We start from the raw sequence: 21,720 nt of genomic DNA, 5'->3' as shown, positions 1-21,720 counted from the left end.
TTTGACTTTCATTAAGATCATTTTATAACTTATTTGCACTTGCAGCCTCCTTGCCTTGGAAAGCTTAATCTGTCCCACCTCCTGGCTTCTAGTGCCGTACCACATAAGCCATACAATGTACTAGCCATCCTTTCCGAGCCCCTCCTGGCTGTGGCTTGTTTCACTTCCTTATTGTTCAGCCTGGTGGCTGGTTGCCCTTTTTGCAGCTAAATCGACGCTGAGTCTCACTACTGCTACTACTTTACTTTCTTCCTTTGCCTTTGTAGCTTCAAATACAGGGTTGGATCTCAGAGGAGGCAAAGTGAAAGGAATAATTGGGGTGCATGGATAAGGGAGAGAGAAATTCTGCTTCAGACTTTTCTAGAGGAAATGTTGTGGGAGGCATTTACTGGGGTGGAATTAAGAAAATCACTGGTGTGAAAATCATCCAAGCGAAACTGCCTAATTTGTGAGTTTAGATGAGGGTACTTGGGCAGCCCCTTGTAATTGTGTGTGTGTGTGTGTACTCACACTCAATGTTCATGGACCAGTGACGGTGTGTGAAGCTCATCCAGGTGGAGCTGCTTCTGCAGATGTGCTCAGTCACAACTGTGAGGCATTTCACTCTCAAGAGGTACTGTTCTCTCTTAGCTGTATCCCAGTGCAGGATTCTCTCTGGATTTTCAGGGACTACCTTGACCATCTTACTCAAAACACCAACACATCTCTACCTGGCTGTTTATTGTCTTTCTATCTGTTACAGCTATTTCTGTGGTGTAAACTCAGCTGTGATGCTCTCTGTATACTGCACCAACTCTGGAGGGGTAGTAGTTGCACCGGAGGACAGGACCAAACTTTCAAGTGTCCTGAAGAGGGGCTGAAAGCAAAGAGGAAAGCTTTGGGACTAAAAAAATATAAAGCCTTATACACCTCTACCCCGATATAACGCTGTCCTTGGGAGCCAAAAAATATTACCGTTTTATAGGTGAAACCGCGTTATATCAAACTTGCTTTGATTCGCCGGAGCGCGCAGCGCCCCTCCCCCCCCCCCGGAGCGCTGCTTTACCGCATTATATCTGAATTTGTGTTATATCGGGTGGTGTTATATCGAGGTAGAGGTGTATGTAGGAAGAGGAAATAAGCAGTGCAAGTACAAAGCAAGGGGATGTAATTGAGCTGTCACACCCATGGCATTTAAGTTCCTTCTTAATATTTTTTTTAATGCAACCAAGCAGTGTAGCTGCTTCTTGGAAGATGTGGGATCAAAATTGTTTGATTGGGAGGGAAAGTGTCCATGAAAAGGTTTGTCTCTGCCTTCAAGGACTCCACGGTGTGGAAATATTTGAGAACAATTGTACTATGTGCACCTGGTCTTGCCTTGGTAGTTTATTCCATATATTAATTTTTTATGTAATGACCCTTCCATCAAAATTCATTTCGTGCTGGCTCCTGCCCTGGTATTGGGGCCCTGGGAGTAGTTTGGTATTTGACAAAACATCCTTGCACGTGTGTATTCTACACCCCCCCCACCCTTAAGAACATTTTGAAGGAATTCTACTTGGTCTCGCGTTATGGCACTTGGCCTTCGGCTTCAGCAGGGGTTAGTGGGGCTCCTGAGTTAGTCAATAATGCTGTTGTGTTCAGCAGGACTGGGTAGTTGCTCCTCCTCTTTTCAACCCCATGGCCCGGTGCTCTGTGTCCATAGCACTCCCAGCTGCTTTTGGCCGAGGTGGCAGATTATTCTCTTTCAGTGAGGTCTTTTCTAGCTCCTGTAAGGTGGTGTGTGTCTAATCTTAAGGTCTTGAGATGACTGCCGTTGAGGGGTCTTTGCTGTTTGAATACAAGAATCTGCTCTGTGCACAGCAATGCCTGGCAATGGAAGAATTGTTTTCTTTGCCAAGGAGGGAGCTAACCCACTGCTTTGGCTCTGTGTACACCTTGCCTTTTTCACTGGCACCATTTCATTCCAGACTCAGCACCTGAGGTGCATGCTGAGAATTGTGAATAGTGTAGACCAGTGGTTCTCAATCTTTCCAGACTACGGTATCTCTTTCAGGAGTCTGATTTGTCATGTACCCCAAATTTTTAAGTGAGGTGAAACTACTTGCTTACAAAAATCAGACATAAAAATATGGAAGTGTCACAGCACACTGTTACTGAAATTTTGCTTATTTCTCATTTTTACCATATAATTATAAAATAAATCAATTGGAATATAAATATTGTACTTACATTTCAGTGTATAGTATGCAGAGCAGTATAAACAAGTCATTGTATGAAATTTTAGTTTGTACTGACTTCACTAGTGCTTCTTATGTAGCCTGTTGTAAAACTAGGCAAATATCTAGATGAGTTGATGTACCCCTTGGAAGACTTCTGTGCACCCCCCAGGGGTATGTGTATCTCTGGTTGAGAACCACTGGTGTGGAAAGCCAGTAGTAGGTTGACTTAAAGGGTAATAATGTAACACATTTGCTGTTGGTTTGTGTCAAACCTACTTGCACAGCGTCTCCAACACACAGCCAATGCACTCTGTGCTGAGAGCATTGGCTAGGGCTCTGCAAGGCTGGGGGAATGGAACATGTGTCTAGGTGCCTGAATGCAAGTCTCAGGGTAAATACAAATGTAATTGTGCCAGCCTTCTGCATTGACTGTCCATGGATGAGAGCCCGCCAGGTGGGGTTATTTTATAGTGCAGCCACATCACTGCTTTAGTAGTTTTTGTATGTTATATAATGTATGAGGGAGTTTGTGAGAGAGGAAGAAACTCCAGAAGTCTTATTCTCCGTTTGCTCATTGGAATGACTCTGATCTCTGTTGCTGGGAAGAGGTAGGGCTGAAATTCCCCACTGAACTCCTGGCAAGTGGGGATTATAGACTGGAATTAAAGTGGTGGGAAGGGGGGGTGGTTTTTTTTGTTTTTTGTTTTCTTCAGCAGCCCTTTTTGGATCTCTGTTCGAGGGCCTGAAACAGTGCAAATTCCCTTTCTAAGTATTCACATTTTTATTGATGGCCCCTTTTTGTGAATAAGAGGGATTTTTCCCCCCATTTCACCATCCCCACCTTGTACTCACACATTCTCAATAACCAGTTGAGTGATGTTTTGTACAACGACACTGTGCAGCATGTTGCTGCATTTCCTAGGACACCTGCAACCTAATATTTGAATATTTTGTGTTTATCAGAAAATTGCAGGCTACATGCTTCATTACAGCCTTCTCATTGACCTCCCACACGAGGTAGAGAAGGATTGTGAGGAGAGAAGGAAAGTAGCCCACTCTAAGCCACAGTATGAGTGTCGCTCTGATAATGCGCGCAATGGTTTTGGATAAGTAACACCCCCTCTCTGCCTCAGTTTGCCCATCTGTACAGTGGGGGTAATGATATTGACCTACCTCACAGGGCTGTTGTGAGGATTGATTAGATGTTTGTAAAGCACTTGGAAAGTGGAAGCACTACAAATGCCGTGGAATTGTTAGATTTTGGTGAAAGAGTGTGTGGCCAGGTATTCGTGTTCCCTTGTTCTCGGGCTCCTGGGCAGACTCTGTCGCAGAGCTGCCATTTGCCTGGTGCTAGATGGAACTGACAGTTACTGTCAACTTAATTTTCACAGATTTTTTTTTTTCAAATCTGCAAATGCAAAGGAAATGTACAATGACCATTCCCAGTATTATATACAAACAATGCTCTGTGGAAATGTGCCCTTTTTTCACACTTTCCAAAAACAGAAGCTGATAATATTTCTGTACCAGGATTTTAAGTCCATTTCCTTGGGTATTTCTGGCTGGAGTAACCTAACCAAAACACAGTTTTCTGAAGTCATCACTCGTACTGTAATGACGTTTTTCAGGTGTCGGTCCGGGAAATAAAAGATTTGCAGGTGTGACAATGTGTAAACAGTATTTATTTATTTCTAGACTATGAAATAGCTCCATTTCTGACCAGAGCTGTCAGCACTGCCACACCCCTTCTGTAGATAAATTGCCAGGGCTACAGCAATTGGCTGAGCAAAGTGAGGCTCTACACTTCACTCGATGGCAATTCAGTTTGTTTGTCTGTCTAATGTGATAACAGCCAACACTGAACCCAAACACCTCTAGAATTTCCAGGAATGTTCTAGGCTTCAAATTCACCTTATCTGTTGAAGCTCAGGAAATAGGACATGGTGGGTGTGGCACACAAAGCACCTGCTGTCTGGTTAGCAGACCCAGCAGTTTCAGCCACCTCTGTAGTTGTCTATAGCTCAAGGAACTGGAGGTAGCTGCCGTTAACGCCTCCCAATGTAACAATACTCCCATCTCAGCTCTGCTGATTCTCCTAATTACAGTTTAAAAATGTTGACATCTCTCCCAGACAGAGAGGAAAGAATTAAGAATGGTGGGAAGCCCATGGAACCCCTGGTGTGTGGGGAGGTAGGAATGGGAGAATCTTGCTATAGGGAGAAAGGGGGATGGGAACACAGCCCTGGCCATGGTGTGGAGGAGGGGAAGGCGGGATGGGGGGAGGACACAGAGCCCCTGACATGAGAGAGGGGATAGGGAGGGGCTGCAACAGGTTCCTGAAATAAAGGGAGATGGGAGGGTGATGCACAGGAAGCTTGTGGGGTGTGTGTGTGGAGGGATGCAGGGAGTCTCTGGTGTATAATGTGCTCAGCCTACAGGCACAACACAGTGTGTGCCCCTGGTATATAAATGCCAGTATAAAACTGCAATTAGCACCCACCTGCTGCAAGCAGTGAATTAGGACAATGATTGGTTTTCTGGGTTTGTGAAAACCACTCTGTACGATGTGTTCCCAGTGGTTCTCAGGTGATGTAAATTGACTTCAGTGGCCATTGAAGGATTTACACCATATGAGGATCTGGTCCCTTATCTTTTGCTCCCAGTCAGTTGAAATTAATCTCAGGATTTAATACAAATAATAGTTCAGTACTAATGCAAAATTATCTGCTAGCTGTTTTTAACAATACAGGTATTATACTGGCTGACAGTAAACTCCGAATCATGTACATTTAATTCAAAGCTGTATTTATTTTTCAAATGTGATTGGCAGACACCAACGACAGAAAGTTTAATTGAAACTATCATTCCTTTTACAGAGAAACCAAATCTGAGCTGAGTAGTTGGCATGTGTCTTAATAATGCTTGTTAGACTCAGTTCTCTGCTGATTTAAAACAGCCTTATATACAGAGGAAATAAGTATCTCAAGTTTGTAATTTTAGAACAAGCAAATTATCTAGTAAAACTCTGAGGACGCTGCAGATCTGGCAGGTGCAGGAAGTGATGTACTGGTACGAGTACTTCAATACTTTTCCTCCTGAGCAGAAAAGGGAAATGGTTCAGAAGTTACCAGATTTTCTCTACAGCAAAGGCATGTATTCTCCACTTCCCTTTTTAGTGTAATTTATACCCGGGGAGGGGAAAAAAAGAGGGGGAAGTAATGAGCAGTGGGTTGGTGGTTAATGAACATTTAAATACAAAATCCAACTATCAAGATGCAAAAAAAAAAAAAAAAAACCCATCAAGTTACCATTTACAGTTATATTTCACAGTATGTTACTATATGGAAAAATCTCAAACATTTGAAAGGCTCAGCGTTAAAGAAAACAAGGAGCATATGTAATGTATAAAAAGGTACAGTGACTAAAGTGAAATCCCTGCAAGTTGCATGGGCCCTTTTTAAAGACACCATAATAGAGGCCCAACTTCAATGTACACCCCAAATTAAGAAAAACAGTAAAGGAATTAAAAAAGAGCCACCATGGCTTAACAACCATGTAAAAGAAGCAGTGAGAGGTAAAAAGACTTCCTTTAAAAGGTGGAAGTCAAATCCTAATGAGGCAAATAGAAAGGAGCACAAACACTGCCAACTTAAGTGCAAGAGTGTAATAAGAAAAGCCAAAGAGGAGTTTGAAGAACGGCTAGCCAAAAACTCCAAAAGTAATAACAAAATGTTTTTTAAGTACATCAGAAGCAGGAAGCCTGCTCAACAACCAGTGGGGCCCCTTGATGATCAAAATACAAAAGGAGCGCTTAAAGACGATAAAGTCATTGCGGAGAAACTAAATGGATTCTTTGCTTCAGTCTTCACGGCTGAGGATGTTAGGGAGATTCCCAAACCTGAGCTGGCTTTTATAGGTGACAAACCTGAGATACTGTCACAGATTGAAGTGTCACTAGAGGAGGTTTTGGAATTAATTGATAAACTCAACATTAACAAGTCACCGGGACCAGATGGCATTCACCCAAGAGTTCTGAAAGAACTCAAATGTGAAATTGCAGAACTATTAACTAAGGTTTGTAACCTGTCCTTTAAATCTGCTTCGGTACCCAATGACTGGAAGTTAGCTAATGTGACGCCAATATTTAAAAAGGGCTCTAGGGGTGATCCCGGCAATTACAGACCGGTAAGTCTAACGTCAGTACCGGGCAAATTAGTTGAAACAATAGTAAAGAATAAAATTGTCAGACACATAGAAAAACAAACTCTTGAGCAATAGTCAACATGGTTTCTGTAAAGGGAAATCGTGTCTTACTAATCTATTAGAGTTCTTTGAAGGGGTCAACAAACATGTGGACAAGGGGGATCCGGTGGACATAGTGTACTTAGATTTCCAGAAAGCCTTTGACAAGGTCCCTCACCAAAGGCTCTTACGTAAATTAAGCTGTCATGGGATAAAAGGGAAGGTCCTTTCATGGATTGAGAACTGGTTAAAGGACAGGGAACAAAGAGTAGGAATTAATGGTAAATTCTCAGAATGGAGAGGGGTAACTAGTGGTGTTCCCCAAAGGTCAGTCCTAGGACCAATCCTATTCAATTTATTCATAAATGATCTGGAGAAAGGGGTAAACAGTGAGGTGGCAAAGTTTGCAGATGCTACTAAACTACTCAAGATAGTTAAGACCAAAGCAGATTGTGAAGAACTTCAAAAAGATCTCACAAAACTAAGTGATTGGGCAACAAAATGGCAAATGAAATTTAATGTGGATAAATGTAAAGTAATGCACATTGGAAAAAATAATCCCAACTATACATACAACATGATGGGGGCTAATTTAGCTACAACAAGTCAGGAAAAAGATCTTGGCGTCATCGTGGATAGTTCTTTGACGATGTCCACGCAGTGTGCAGAGGCGGTCAAAAAAGCAAACAGGATGTTAGGAATCATTAAAAAGGGGATAGAGAATAAGACTGAGAATATATTATTGTCCTTATATAAATCCATGGTACGCCCACATCTTGAATACTGTGTACAGATGTGGTCTCCTCACCTCAAAAAAGATATTCTAGCACTAGAAAAGGTTCAGAAAAGGGCAACTAAAATGATTAAGGGATTAGAGAGGGTCCCATATGAGGAAAGATTAAAGAGGCTAGGACTCTTCAGCTTGGAAAAGAGGAGACTAAGGGGGGATATGATAGAGGTATATAAAATCATGAGTGATGTTGAGAAAGTGGATAAGGAAAAGTTATTTACTTATTCCCATAATACAAGAACTAGGGGTCACCAAATGAAATTAATAGGCAGCAGATTTAAAACAAATAAAAGGAAGTTCTTCTTCACGCAGCGCACAGTCAACTTGTGGAACTCCTTACCTGAGGAGGTTGTGAAGGCTAGGACTATAACAATGTTTAAAAGGGAACTGGATAAATTCATGGTGGCTAAGTCCATAAATGGCTATTAGCCAGGATGGGTAAGAATGGTGTCCCTAGCCTCTGTTTGTCAGAGGATGGAGATGGATGGCAGGAGGAAGATCACTTGATCATTGCCTGTTAGGTTCACTCTCTCTGGGGCACCTGGCATTGGCCACTGTCGGTAGACAGATACTGGGCTAGATGGACCTTTGGTCTGACCCAGTACGGCCATTCTTATGTATGGCTGGAAAATCACAGGGTCACTGTCCAGTTAATGATACAAACAGAACAACACCACTGGAGCTGTTGAGCCACAGCTTGGCCCAGGCATTGATCCCTCTATTCGGGTGGCACAAAGAGGCTGGAAGAATTTTGCAAGGCTTTATAAATATATTTGAATAAAACCTAGGAACTTACATTGGGTTTTCTGCAGTCAGCAGCACGTTTTGCCATCTGAACCTTGTTTTTACAGTTACTGATGTTAACTGCTACTTTCACAGGTACTTGCTTGCATTCCTCCTTGCCTGTAAAGGTAAAGTCCACCAGAACTGAAGCTTTGTACTATACCAATGGTTCCCAAACGGGGGTTCGTGAACCCTTGGGGGTTCACGAAATGGTACAGGGGGTTCTCAGGAAAAAATTCCCTAATGGCGGACAGAGCTGTCCCTAGGGACCTATCACACTGAGGAGCTTTAAACTTCGACTCCTTATAAGAAATGGAAAGGGAAGTGGATATTTTTTGCTGTTTTTTAAATTAAATAGGCAGCTGGTATTGTTTCTAAAATTATTATGAAGAACAAGTTTAAGCTTGGTTATAACATGCGTTGTTTGCCTGGATTGCTCAAGACCTGAACGCTTGTGTAGGAGGAACTTTTTGAGTTGGCTTCTTAAATACCTTCATGCTGTTTCCAGGGCCAGCTCCAGGGTTTTTGCTGCCCCAAGCAGCAAACAAACAAACAAAAAAGCCACAATCATGACAGCTGCTTCAGTCTTCAGCGGCAATTCAGGGGCGGGTCCCACGCTCTGAGAGGGACTGAGGGACCCGCCACCGCAGAGCTGGACGTGCTCCTCCTTCCCCGTGGCCGCCCCAAGCACCTGCTTGCTGGGCTGGTGCCTGGAGCCAGCCCTGACTGTTTCACATCTGATACTCCTTGATGAAACATAGGAGCCTTGTCTTATAACAGGCTTATTCAAAGTGATACAAGCTACGAAAGTGAGATCTTGGAACAGTGATGCCATTTTCATAATGTAATAAAAATACTGTAATGATAAATAATAAATAGTGTGTAATAAGCGTGTCATAAAAACAAATTTTATATTTCCAAGATCACTGCTTTTATAATTTATACTCAGGTAAAGGAGAAAATCCCTGGAAATATTCATTTTTAGGAAGGGGTTTGTGAGACTTGTCATTTCAGTGAAAGGGGTTCACAGATTGTTAGTTTGGAAACCACTGTACTGTACAAATACATTAGTAAAGAAGCACACTGAGAACTGCCTGCCCCGTCATGACTTAACGGGTTTACTGGTAGGTGGTATTTAATTTATTCCCAATGTATTCAGCATATTCCCTGCAGAAAGTGAGGCACAAATTGGGTCAGTTCTTTACAATATTTGAGCTGGTTTCCTCCTTTAATAATGAGACATTCCAGTATAAAAGCTGTTTATGTCCCACTTTTCTAATATTACTACTGTACAAGTGAGAAGGGGTCACATCTGTTTATTTAAAAAAAACAACAACAACCTACTTCATTTGAAAACAACTCAGATAATAATGAATGTGTCTTTTTAGTATCCATTGCAGACCTTAGGTAACTAGATCTGCAAAGGAGAATTTTAACTTACATTTTTTTAAAAAAGAAAGTTACTAGCCCCTTTCCTTGTGGAGAGAGGCTTGAAAATGCAAATGATCATGAAACCAATTATTCAGATTGAAAGAAACAAGCAGCTGGGCTCCACATCTGCCCCAGGCGTGTAGGTGCTGAACTAAAGAACCCATTCCCTGCCGCATTAAGATGAATCAGTTCCATTTGGAGTGTACACCAAAGAGGCATGTCACTAACCCTCCTGCATTCCTCAGGCTAGCCCTGTGCAGAGTGGTGGGACTATGGTGCATGGAAACTGGCAAAATTGTTCCATAGACATCCCCCTTCGTGCCCCCCCCCCTTCAAAAATATCAGGGCTGGGTCTGCAAAGTAAGCCAGCCACCAGCACGGAAACACCTGATGAATTGTTTCTTTCCTTCCCCAGACATGTCACTAGTAGCAGAGTTCCATTAGTACAGGAGAGGGCACCCTACCAATGATCATGCTGCTTGACCCTGCCAGTGCTCTCCTCAAGCTGTAGGTAGGGAAGGAACTGGCTGTTGTGTTGGGCAGAGTGTGTCTGAATGGCTGTACCCTAACACCCAGGCTGTGCCTATAGTAAGCGCAAACAGCCCACCAATTCTTCACTGGTGCAGCTTCTTCCCGGGGAGTCAGTGATTACACAGACCCATGTCTGCAATCCTGATCCAGGGGTTGCAGTCTCTAGTCTGGTCAGGGAGCTGATGGCTCCCCTGTCACCTGCACATGGGCAGATTTCAACCCCCCCCTCCCCCAAAAACTCCCAAGCAGCAACTCTGTGCAAAGCCCACTTACTTGGGCTTGGTGCAGGGCGGCTGCAGGGAAATTCCTTGAGTGGAGTTTCACTGTAACAGAATTAATTAGAAACAGGCTTTTTTGTGCTATTGACACTGGGCATCATAGCTCAGCGTAACGGCTATGTAAACTATCTATGTTCCAGTCTATCAGAATGTCATCATATTCTATATTCTTGATCCCTGTTTAAAACACAAACCACACTAGAATCGATAGATTATTGTATGCCCCACATGGTAACATTCCCTGTTGCTTTTTAACCTTGTTTTTAAAGGTTGGGGTGTGGCCATAATGCTCCAGGCAGCCCTGGAGATCAAAAGCCCTTTGCTTACCTACAGATCAGATCCAGTACCTGCTGTGGCAACGCCAGCTACCCAGCCAATGCCCCTCAACAGGGGCCTCCAAGTGTTTTACAAAGATTTGTTAATAGTGGTATCCCCATTTTAGAGAGAGAGAGATATGAGACACAAAGGTGGTGGGTGTCTACACTGCAGTGTAAGCCCAGAGTTCGAACACAGCCGCAAGCCTAACTCCCCCCGGCCTTCCCTCTTCACACAAATGGCGCTCGGGCCTTGGAGCCAGGACCGCACAGGGATAGAGGGCCCAAGCCAGGCCCTATTGCTTTGCAGTCTAGACACAGACCCACTGGACTTGTGCACTAAGGAGTATGACAGAAGTAGCCCATAATCACACGGGCCGACTTTTAGTCGTCTAGACAGTCAACTTTTGCCACACTGCACCACGAACAAAGGGCTAGAGTGGCCATGTTTGGGAGGGCACGAGGAAGTCTTGGATATGGGTGGTTGGACTTGGGCCCACATAATGTAGGGTAGATGCTGGAACCCCAGGTTGGGACCCAGGATTCAACAATTCCTAACCTGTGGTTACAAATGTGTTGATGCTCAAGCCCTAGGTTAACAAAACCAGGGTCTGCTAACTCAAGGTCTACTAACCCTGGGCTTACACTGCAGTGTAGCCATAGCCTGAGTGACCTGTCCAAAGTCACACAGCATATGTCCACACTGCAAGCAGACCTGTGGCTGGCCTGGGTCAGCTGATGCTGGCTCACAGGGCTTGAGGTGTGGAGCTAAAAATGGCATTGTAGACATACCCCTAGGAAGACAGTGGCAGCACCAAGATTGGAACCCAAGTCTCCTATCCTTCGGCCCAGAGCCCCATCTGCGATCCTGCACAGCTTCTTTGGCAGCAGTGATGTACCGAGAGGTGCAGATAAATAGTTATTAGCTCATGTTAGTAGAGTTTTGAGGTACCATTTTTTAAAGAAAGACCATTAGGAAAATTTGATTCTGTTAATTATATATACACAGTATTATGTTCTTTGCTACACCAGTCTCTGCTTGGGACTGTGCTGAACCAGCACTGTTAAGCCATCTGCCTTGCACATGTACAAGAGGTATGGAGTCTCTCAGTCAGCAAAGGGCTGGCCAATCTAAGATAACAAATATAAATGTGATTGGATGAGAAACTACGATGTGACCAAACAAAATATTAAATCTACAGCTAATAAATTCAACGGGCATGTGGTAAGGGTATTACTTTCTTGTAAAATATCATGATTTTTGAGCACTGTATAGTGCTCTGCCAAAGTGTTAGGAATAGTTTAATTTTTTTTAATATATATTCTCTGATTGCCTGCCAGTGTTATCCTTACAAGGTCTCTGAGCTCTTTTTGTGTGTGTTTCTTTTCACTTTTTAAGTTAGGTAAAGAAAACATAACTTAGCTATTCTGGTTGCCTTATGAAACTGCATAAGAAATACACACAAATAGAAGACTGTCCTTAAAGTTCTACATCCATTACGTGCTTTACTGGCTTGGAATGTTACAGCAAGACCAATCAAAGTATTGCTGTCTTCTGGGTGGGACTGTTAGGTGTCTGGAGCTCCTTCTCCCATGCTAAGAAAGTCCCAATTCTGTAAAGAGAACCATATGAGATTACCCCCCTGCACCTGTGCGGAGCTCCCACTGGAGTCAGTGGGAATGACTGTTCTAAATAAACTTGTAGTCAGTAGGGGGCTAGGTGGAGGCAGGGATCTACCCTTGCAGCAATCTTCGAGGGCTTGAGGCCTCAGTGGTCAATGCAGAGTATGGAAATAACCCTTGCAGTTTCAAAACACCGCACAAGGGGTTTAGCCAAATGATTTCCCCAAACTTATTAAACAACTTGAGCATGGAGAGAAAGTCTGTCTCCTTAGCTATCTGTCCCCTTGAATGAAAAAGTTAAACAAATGCATAATGTCCTGTTTTAAACTCTTAGTATATGTGTGTGTGCACTTCACAAGAGACCTGTTTAGCACAGAACTTAGATTCCAAAAGTTCTGAGTTGTACAGAGGTGGACGTTACAGTGGGTTGGGAATCGCTGTTTCTATTCCCTCCCCCACATGACAAACTACAAGTTTCAGGGTTTTTGGGGGGTGAGGGAACCAAATATTTTAGTTGAAAGTGAAATTTCTCTTTCTCGTACGCTCTCCCACACACTTTTGAAGAAACCTCTCACTCTCTCTTACTCCTGTATGTTTGACTAAATCTCACCTTTTCCATCCCCCAAAATGTCAATCAGCTCTCATAGCTATCGTGGTGCCTTGCGTGTCCCTGTGTAATTCAATTACAGCATTTGGAAAGGAGCATGTAATTCACCTCATATTCTTTGTTGTTATGGCAACGTTTCCCTGGTTCTGAAAAAGAAACATGTTCAGCCTTTAAATAATGTTAGTGGTGCTGAATTTTAGCAGGCTGCTCTATTTTCAGTAGTATTTATTCTTCTTTATTAACATCATTACTGTTTATTACTTTTGGGCACTCACAAAGCTATTACGCTTTCTAATCAACATCTGACTGGGTTTTTTTTCAATCAAGTTGACAATTTTCCATTTCAATCCCAAAACCACATTTAGCAAATATTGAAAACTGGACACATACCACAATAAAAAAATTTGCAGCAGGAATCATCAGGTTTGTGTTTTACCAGCCTCACTCCTGCTTTCCATGAGGGTGGGCTTGGACAGGTCAGAGGTGAACATACAACAGTATTGGACTCATGGCAGATACAGCTATGACAGCTTGTAGCCAGGTGGGGGTTAAAAACAGAAACAAAGACATCTAGTCAGTTGCAACTCTAGGAATTTTGTGCAATCCAGAAAATACCTGAATACTCTGATTTTTTTTTATCCCATTGAGCTGTAACAAACTGTTTAAAAATGAATGCATTGAAGTCATTGGCAAAACGCCCATTGGGTCACAATTTCACCTAGTTTTGCCTGAAGAAAGACTGACATCAGTCACTCTGCCAGTAACCGAGATCTAATCACCTATTCCCAAAGCTCTAACTACAGCCCGGTGTCTTCTCTTATTGTCTGTTTTCTTACTTGGATAAATCTTAGTCATATGCAAAAGAAACGATCCTCACAATAATATACTGTGGGCCAGAGTCTGCTGTCAGCCAAACGTCTGCAATGGCGCTGGACAGGTGTAACTAGGAGCAGAATCTGGCTCTGATGATTGTTTAATGGAGCATACATACCACAGGTTGCCATTCATCTGAATCCTTCTGCTTGGCTTCAGAACCTCATCATTTACATAACAATCACTTTGCTCACGCTCAGTACAGATACCTTCACTATTTTCATATAATCTTTCAGGACAACCACTCCATCAACTGGGCTATCGTACATCACAGCTCCTATCCCTCTCTGATAAAGAGCAGCAAGAGGTGTTGCAGGCTTTCACATTGTACTCGAAGACCTGACTCTTTTCACAAGCCTGTTCTGTTAAGCAGTAACAATGAGCAATAGTTTCATGCTTTCAAATATTTATTTGATTAGGTGTTTCATTTGGCTCTTGTTCCCTGCGTCAAGGTATTATGCAGATTATCCATGGAAAATGAGAAATGTTGGGCTTTTAAAATATTGTTTTAGCAAAAAAAATTGATTATTATTTATCTATATAATATCTACAGTGCTGTAAGCAGAGCATAAGAAAGATGAAGAATTTACATGAGAACATAACAGCAAAGCAATGTAGACAAGCAAAAGCAACGCCCACATTCACAAATTCCCCAGACAGCTGGTTAGATATTGTTCAGAAGTGCTATATATTATGCACTCTCCATGTCTCCTGGAATTATTGTCAAGAAGTGCAGAATTTCTTCACAGTGCCAAAAAGTACAACTAAAATTGCCCATTTTATTTCCATACATCCCCATGAATCCTAACTGTGCACGTCTAATGGTGTCCACTAAACTCGGTATAAAGATTAGACAACCTTATTTTTTTAAATAGCATGTAAAGCTGAGAAAAGTGATACTATGAGACAACACTGTTTAGGCCATAAACAGCAAATTTAAAGAGAATTATGGCCGAGTCCTGTTCAGCTTAACTCCTGGGAGAAGTCAAGGGGACAGCTCTGGTGTAGGGACTGAAGGGTGGAATCCATAAGCAAAACCATTTTTGGGTCAGATTGTGACACACCCCCCCCCAAGCCAGATCTGCATGAGGAAGGTCTTCCACACATGGAAGGGGGCTCAGGTGCCGCTGTGAGGATAAGTGAGCTGAGCGCAGTTTTCTTTTACAAACTTTTCTGTAATAAATAATATGAATACACGAATATGACATTTGTTTCTGTATGAGGTTCTTAAACCTCAACGGTGTTGGGCTGATAAACTAGTTCTGGGAAAACAAATCAGTAATGGAGGTGACTATTTTATGATGATGGCATTGTAGAGATCTTTTTTTTTAAACTGAAGATACATGACTCATCTACCTAGCTAGTCGTTAGTTACTAAAATCCAAAACAAACAAATGTGTTAGTTAAAAACAAACACCACTGTTGAACAGGGTGGGAAGTTAATACAACAACATAATTCTGATTATAGCCATTAACAGCGGAAGGTGGTCTATTGTTTGAGATATTTGCAGGAACAATCAGTCACCTAGCAGTTGCCTTACTGGCCAGCAGGTGATGCTGTTGTTCCATGACAATGTTGAAAGTACATTTTCTTGTAAGAAAGAAGGGTTTTAAAAAAAAAGTTTGGAAATCAGTTTGTCAGGATTTTAGCTCTTTTATTAAATGATTTGAAACTCATTAAACAATAAAATATATATATCACATGGCCCAAATTCAATTAAAATATATTTTTCATTTACATTGGATGCCATGTATTGTCAAGTATATAATAGTGCAACATTATTGTTATATTAGTGCTCAATTATCCTGATCAGGATCACTACTACACGTGGGTATGGCACTGTCTCTCTCTCTTTTGCACACACACACACCCTTTTATCTATTTTTCAGTTATGATTATTCTCATGAAAAATAATGACATCAAATACTTCTAAAGGAAGAAATGCGGTTTTGGCCCTTGATATACCTTTATATAGCTTACATTTCTCACGAGACTGTTGATAAAAGTATAACATTTTAAGTTAGATCACATGCAGATGGTATCCCCCTCCCAAAGTGGAGTATAACTTGAGCTGGATCACAGCAGGTATCACACTTTTTCATTTGCTGAGATACAATTCTACATACAGCTACTAAAGCTGAAAAGCAGTAACAATGCACTGCTCAGCATATTATACAAATAGTGATTGGTCCTGCTTTGAGCAGGGGGTTGGACTAGGTGACCTCCTGAGGTTCCTTCCAACCCTGATATTCTATGATTCTGCTAATTCTACAGCAGTTCATTTAGTTTCTTTTTTTATTTTGTGTTTCTGTTTGATTTTTAGTTTATTAGGTATATATTTTTTTATCCTAAAAGTTGGATTCTACAAGTAAATACTTTCCCACGTAATAGGGAAGTGAGCATACAAATCTAAAAGTCTTGTCAATTTAATGATCTGATAGTAACATTACACAGGGAAAAGCCTTTTGATAACTGGGGCTAGATTTTACTATAGAGATGGTTAGCTAATGTAGGCCTATAGGGCCATGTTTTCAAAAGTGCCTCTGGGAGTTCGGGGCCCAATTCCCATTGACCTTTTAAATATTATTAATCATCACTAGGGGCTGATACATCATAAATTCACCAGTGCTCAGTGGGAGCTGGGGGACTAACTCCTTAGGTGCTTTTGAAAATTCCACACCGGGGGGGGGGCAGATTGCAAGGGGATGGATGGAGCACGGAGCATCTTTTTTCTTGCACCCCCACAGAATTACTGGAATTAAATAGTGGTTCGATTACTCAGGGAATACAGTGGCTGACTTTAGGACCTGTTATCTCCAAAACAGGATGTGCCCCATTATGAACCAGCCAACACCATAGGACATGTCAGAGCACTGTTGCAAGGGTGGCTCATGGGCCACATTCCTCCTGTTGTTCCAGAAGCATGGTGTCTGTCTGAGCCCCGATACCTCCCAGAGCTGTTAGAGGGGCAGTGGACCTCTGATTACTCCCAACCTTCCAGGCACAGCCAAGCTCATAAACTATTGCCTTTTTCTATGCTGGCACACAAAGGAGACCTTGCTTTAGGACATGACATCAATTCCCAGGAACTTGGAAATGCTTCAGAAATCACCTCCAGTATTTTCTGGCTGGACATAAAACTGGCGTCTGCATTGTTTTTGAGTGATCCACAGAGCCCTTTGGATTTTCTATACATATATATATTTTCCATTTGTCATACTGATGTTTGCTGTATGTGCCACTACACAACAAAGTAAACATCAGGTGTTTCAAGAGTTAATTAAATTTTCAAATAGCCTTATTAAATCCAAAGAAATGAACCAGCATGTCTTGCACGGGGGCCAATATAGGTATGAGCAGCTGACCTCTTAAGCATGGGTGCAGTTCAGTACTTAGACCATATTTCTTGCTTGATACATCCAATATGGCAAGAAACATCTGCACCACACTATTCTGCATTCTGAGCACCCAAATGGGCCAGTTGCTACTAGTGATACAAGAAGAGACAGTTTGGAGTGTGGTTGTAATGACACCTATCAATGACTCCAAGCTGCCCTATATATATTATGCATCCTACTTCATTATTGTATCTGATTTTTCATATGCTCCCATATGGCAAGACAGGTACCATGTATAAAATCAAACAGGGCAATTATTTATTTTCTTTGTCCATTCATGAACAAAACAAAAGGCTTTGTTTGTGTAACTTTGATTTTGTCTTTTGTTAAAAAAAAATCCAAGTGATGTTTGAATGTTTAAAGAGAAAGCAAAAGGTTTTACAAGATGCGTTGCCAGCAAGAATAGTTGTTTATCCCCCAAAGTCCTAGCTTAGATATTAGAGCAGTGGGCTGAAAATTGCAACATTCAGCTTCTCTGTATGGGGGCAGGCTTCAGGAAATGCTTACAATAGGATAAGAAAATTGATAGTGTATATAATTAGCTTCCCCATCTGCTCTCTTAGGACCAGAGCCAACTGAAGTCAGTGACAGACTGCCATTGACTTCAATGGGTTTTGGACCAGGCCCTTACCGTTCTGGCATTTTAATGCCTGCACAGTGTGAAATTTGAAAAGACATACAGTAAGGTTAGAACTCAAGAGGGGGAAATAACTGACAAGATCAGGCTAATTTGGGAGTGAGGCAGCTTCCACAGCACTAGGCTGTTATGACAGTTTTCATCTACAAACAAAATAGTGGCTTACTAGATTCCCAGAGAAAAATCCATCGGACATGTTAGGCAGAAAACAGGCACTCTATCCCACACACTTCTAATGGTGCAGGGTGGGAGTATGTGTCAGCAATACTGAGGATAGCAGCAGCAATTTCATCAAGAAAATCCAGGCAGGTTTCTGGGGGATGATACTGTGAAGAGAAGCTGTGTTGCTTCAATCCCCATTTCACTCATGTTCTTGGGAAAAGGAATGGGTTTTCTGTTCCTTTCATCCCCACTCTGGGAAATATTAGATCAGATGCTATAGATCAACTTTGTAAGTAGATCAACTTTAACAAACAATGAATGGCATATGAACAGCAGTAGAGAATATTAGACCTCAAAAAATCAGGGAAAATTCTCAATCTAATTTCAGAACTTTCATTAAAATAATTCAATCCTCAGCTCTACAAGCTATAAATGTTAAATATAAATGTTGTATTAATTCTAGAACTCATAATTCAGGAGTCATTTCCCAGGAACCTGAGGAAAAGTTAAAAACTAGGTGTGTTTAGTCTTGGGAAAAGAAAACTAAGTGGAGACCCAATAAATTCTTCAACTGTGTTAAGGACTGTTCTAAAGAGTACAGTGATCAATTGTTCATGTCCATTAATGGTAGGAAAATAAATTAATTGGCTTAATCTGCAGCAAGGGAGATTTAGGTTAGATATGAGGAAAATTTGTCTAAGGATAGTTAAGTACTGGAATGGGTTACCATGGGAGGTTGTAGGAACCGCTTCAGTGGAGTGTGACAGTACTGGGGACTAATAGCTGAGCCAAAACTCTGATCACTTACACACCAATTACTTCCCCTGGGATGGACCTGACTGTGCCTAATTAGCAGATTAGAATGGATGGCGGAGGATTAAAGAACTAATTAGCCAATTGATGCAGAGGCTAGAAGGAGGCATAGGAAGGCTGTGCTGGGAGACAGATGTAGGTTCATAGAGCCAGAACCAAGAAAAATCCCTGGGTGGTAAAATCTCTCTCCTCTTGGTAGAGGAGAATTAATGCTGTAAATGCTGTGATGTCTGGGTCAGTAAAGGTGGTGGGAATAGACAATATAAATAAACTACACAGAGGTGTTTAACAACTGAACATCCCAGATCATACACAGAACTATTTGTACACAGAATGTTCCTCAGTTTTCCATGATGTGTTGGTTGCTCTTTACAAAGATTAATCACGGATATCTTTTTACAATGTCATTAATTAGAACTACTAGGTTGTTTTGAGAAGCCAATTAAAATTAATTTATAGATGAACTACTTCCATAACATCTGCTAGAAACTAAGAAGAAGATTCAATTTAATTCAAAGCCAATAGCCAGGAGAAGAACAGATAGAAAAAGAATCCAATATCCAGCTGATGAGTAATCAGTTCATGGTATGGTATGTCTCTTTATGAAACACCTTTAAGTCAAGTACACAAAATAATGGAGATGGATTTTTTTAAAATATGGGTTTACTTAATTTTTTTTGTAAATTATGTACAAAAAATAACTGCATTCAAAAATAAAACTGTAAAACTTTAGAGCCTACAAGTCCACCCAGTCCTACTTCTTTTTCAGCCAATTGCTAAGAGAAACAAGTTTGTTTACATTTAGGGGAGATAATGCTACCTGCTTCTTATTTACAATGGCACCCAAAAGCAAGAAGAGGTGTTCGCCCAGCACTTCTGTAGCTGGCATTGCAAGGTATTTATGTGCCAGATGTGATGAACATTCATATGCCTTTTCATGCTTTGACCACCATTCCAGAGGACATGCTTTCATGCTGTCAAGTATCAGAGGGGTAGCCGTGTTAGTCTGGATCTGTAAAAGCAGCAAAGAATCCTGTGGCACCTTATAGACTAACAGACGTTTTGGAGCATGAGCTTTCGTGGGTGAATACCCACTTCGTCAGATGCAAGTCTCTTGCATCCGACAAAGTGGGTATTCACCCACGAAAGCTCATGCTCCAAAACGTCTATTAGTCTATAAGGTGCCACAGGATTCTTTGCTGCTTTCATGCTGATGATGCTTGTTTAAAAAAAAACAAACAAACATGCATTAAATTTGTGACTGAACTCCAAGTGTATGGCTGCTGCTCCATGGTTTTACCCACATTCTGACATATATTCTGTTATGCTAGTCTTGGATAATGACCCAGCCTATGTTACTTGGTTTAAAAATACTTTCACTGCAGATTTGACAAAACACAAAAGTTCCAATATCAGATTTCTAAAGACAGCTGCAGTACTCGACCCAAAGTTTCAGATTTTGGAAGGTGCTTTAGAATCAGAGGGACGAGGTGTGGCGCATGCTTTCAGAAGTCTTAAAAGAGCAACACTGATACTGAAACTATAGAACTGTGAACCACCAAAAATGAAAATCAACCTTCTGTATCAGCAAAAGAACCAGCACAATCAGTAATACTGCAGGAAACTTGTGCCACTACTTCCCCATCACTCCACTCAGACTTTCTACTGCGGAGGGCCGTAATCTGGGTTCCACAAGCTGAGGGAACTGGACTTGTTATACTCAACAGTCTGTCAACAGCATAAAAGGCTAAGGGAGGGAGGGCTGCTGTAACACAATTCAAGCACTGTGACAGGCAGTGGAAAAGGTATTCTCTTGTTATGAACAGACTTCTGCAAAACGTTTCTAAGGTGGTTTCAATATTGTTATATTCAGCATGTTTTCTCCCCATTTGAGTCCTAGTGGGTCACCACTGTTATGAGCCTTTTACCTTTGAAACAGTGGTAACTCAACTATCAAGAAGAAACAATTGTCAAAGTTAGGTTGGTTTGACAACTTTCTACATCACTGTTAGCATCTGAATAAAATCACTTGCTTCTGGAGGAAAGCTTAAGAGCTTATATAAATAGAGGTCTCATAGGCGTGTGCAGCACATTTCATTAGGGTGAGCACCGAGGGAATTTTTTCTTTTTTTAAAGACGAACATTTATTGAATACTTAATCATAAAGGACATTATTTTTATTCATCAAACTAAAGAAACTAAAACTTAACTAAACTTTTTTTTTTAAATTAACTAAACTTTACTTAAAAAATGAGACACAAAATACCAAATTTTTGCTGTAGTGATAACCAGGTGTATACAAAGATACAGTCAATTTTCATGATCTTTATCTTTAACCAGATAAGGAGCTAACCCAAATTGACCAAAACAGATTAAGGTTTCTTCATCTTCCTATCCTAGAGAATGAGATGTCGCTCACGAGGTGTTATGGATTTAAATTCCTCAGTCACATCATTGTAATTAACCGACAAAGCCAATTCTTGTTCAGTGTACAAAATCATGAGTGAGTCGAGGCGCTGTTGGGACATTGTACTTCTTAGTTTGTTTTTTACATGTGCTAGTTTCGAAAAGGTTCTTTCAAATCAACAGCTTGCCTGCTCCTTTTTTTTAAATCTTAACGATGAACCAATCCATATTTTAAAATTAAAAGGGGATATCATACAATTGAATTAAAACGTAAAGCCACGGGCTTGTTATGCTATTTCAGTAGCGTACACGCGACAAAGAATACAAATACTGTAGACACTGCGCTGGGCATGCCTGATGCAGCTGCTTATATAGGTCAAAGAATTTTCTAGAATAGTTGGAGGTGAGGACCAATGGTAATACGGCGCTGCAGTAGTGGGCACACATGCTGCGAGCGAACGCGGGCTTTCTATATAGAGTGTATCATGAGATTAAATTAAAACGCAAAAACACTTTTTTTTTTGAGAGAGAGAGAGATTAGGGCAGGCGTGGGCAAACTTTTTGGCCCAAGGGCCACATCAAGGTTCCAAAATTGTATGAAGGGCCAGGTAGGGAAGACTGTGCCTCCCC

This window comes from Mauremys reevesii, linkage group 1 (assembly GCF_016161935.1).
Source record: "Mauremys reevesii isolate NIE-2019 linkage group 1, ASM1616193v1, whole genome shotgun sequence".
NCBI classification, from domain to species: domain Eukaryota; kingdom Metazoa; phylum Chordata; order Testudines; family Geoemydidae; genus Mauremys; species Mauremys reevesii.
Note: the sequence above shows the minus strand (reverse complement) of the source record.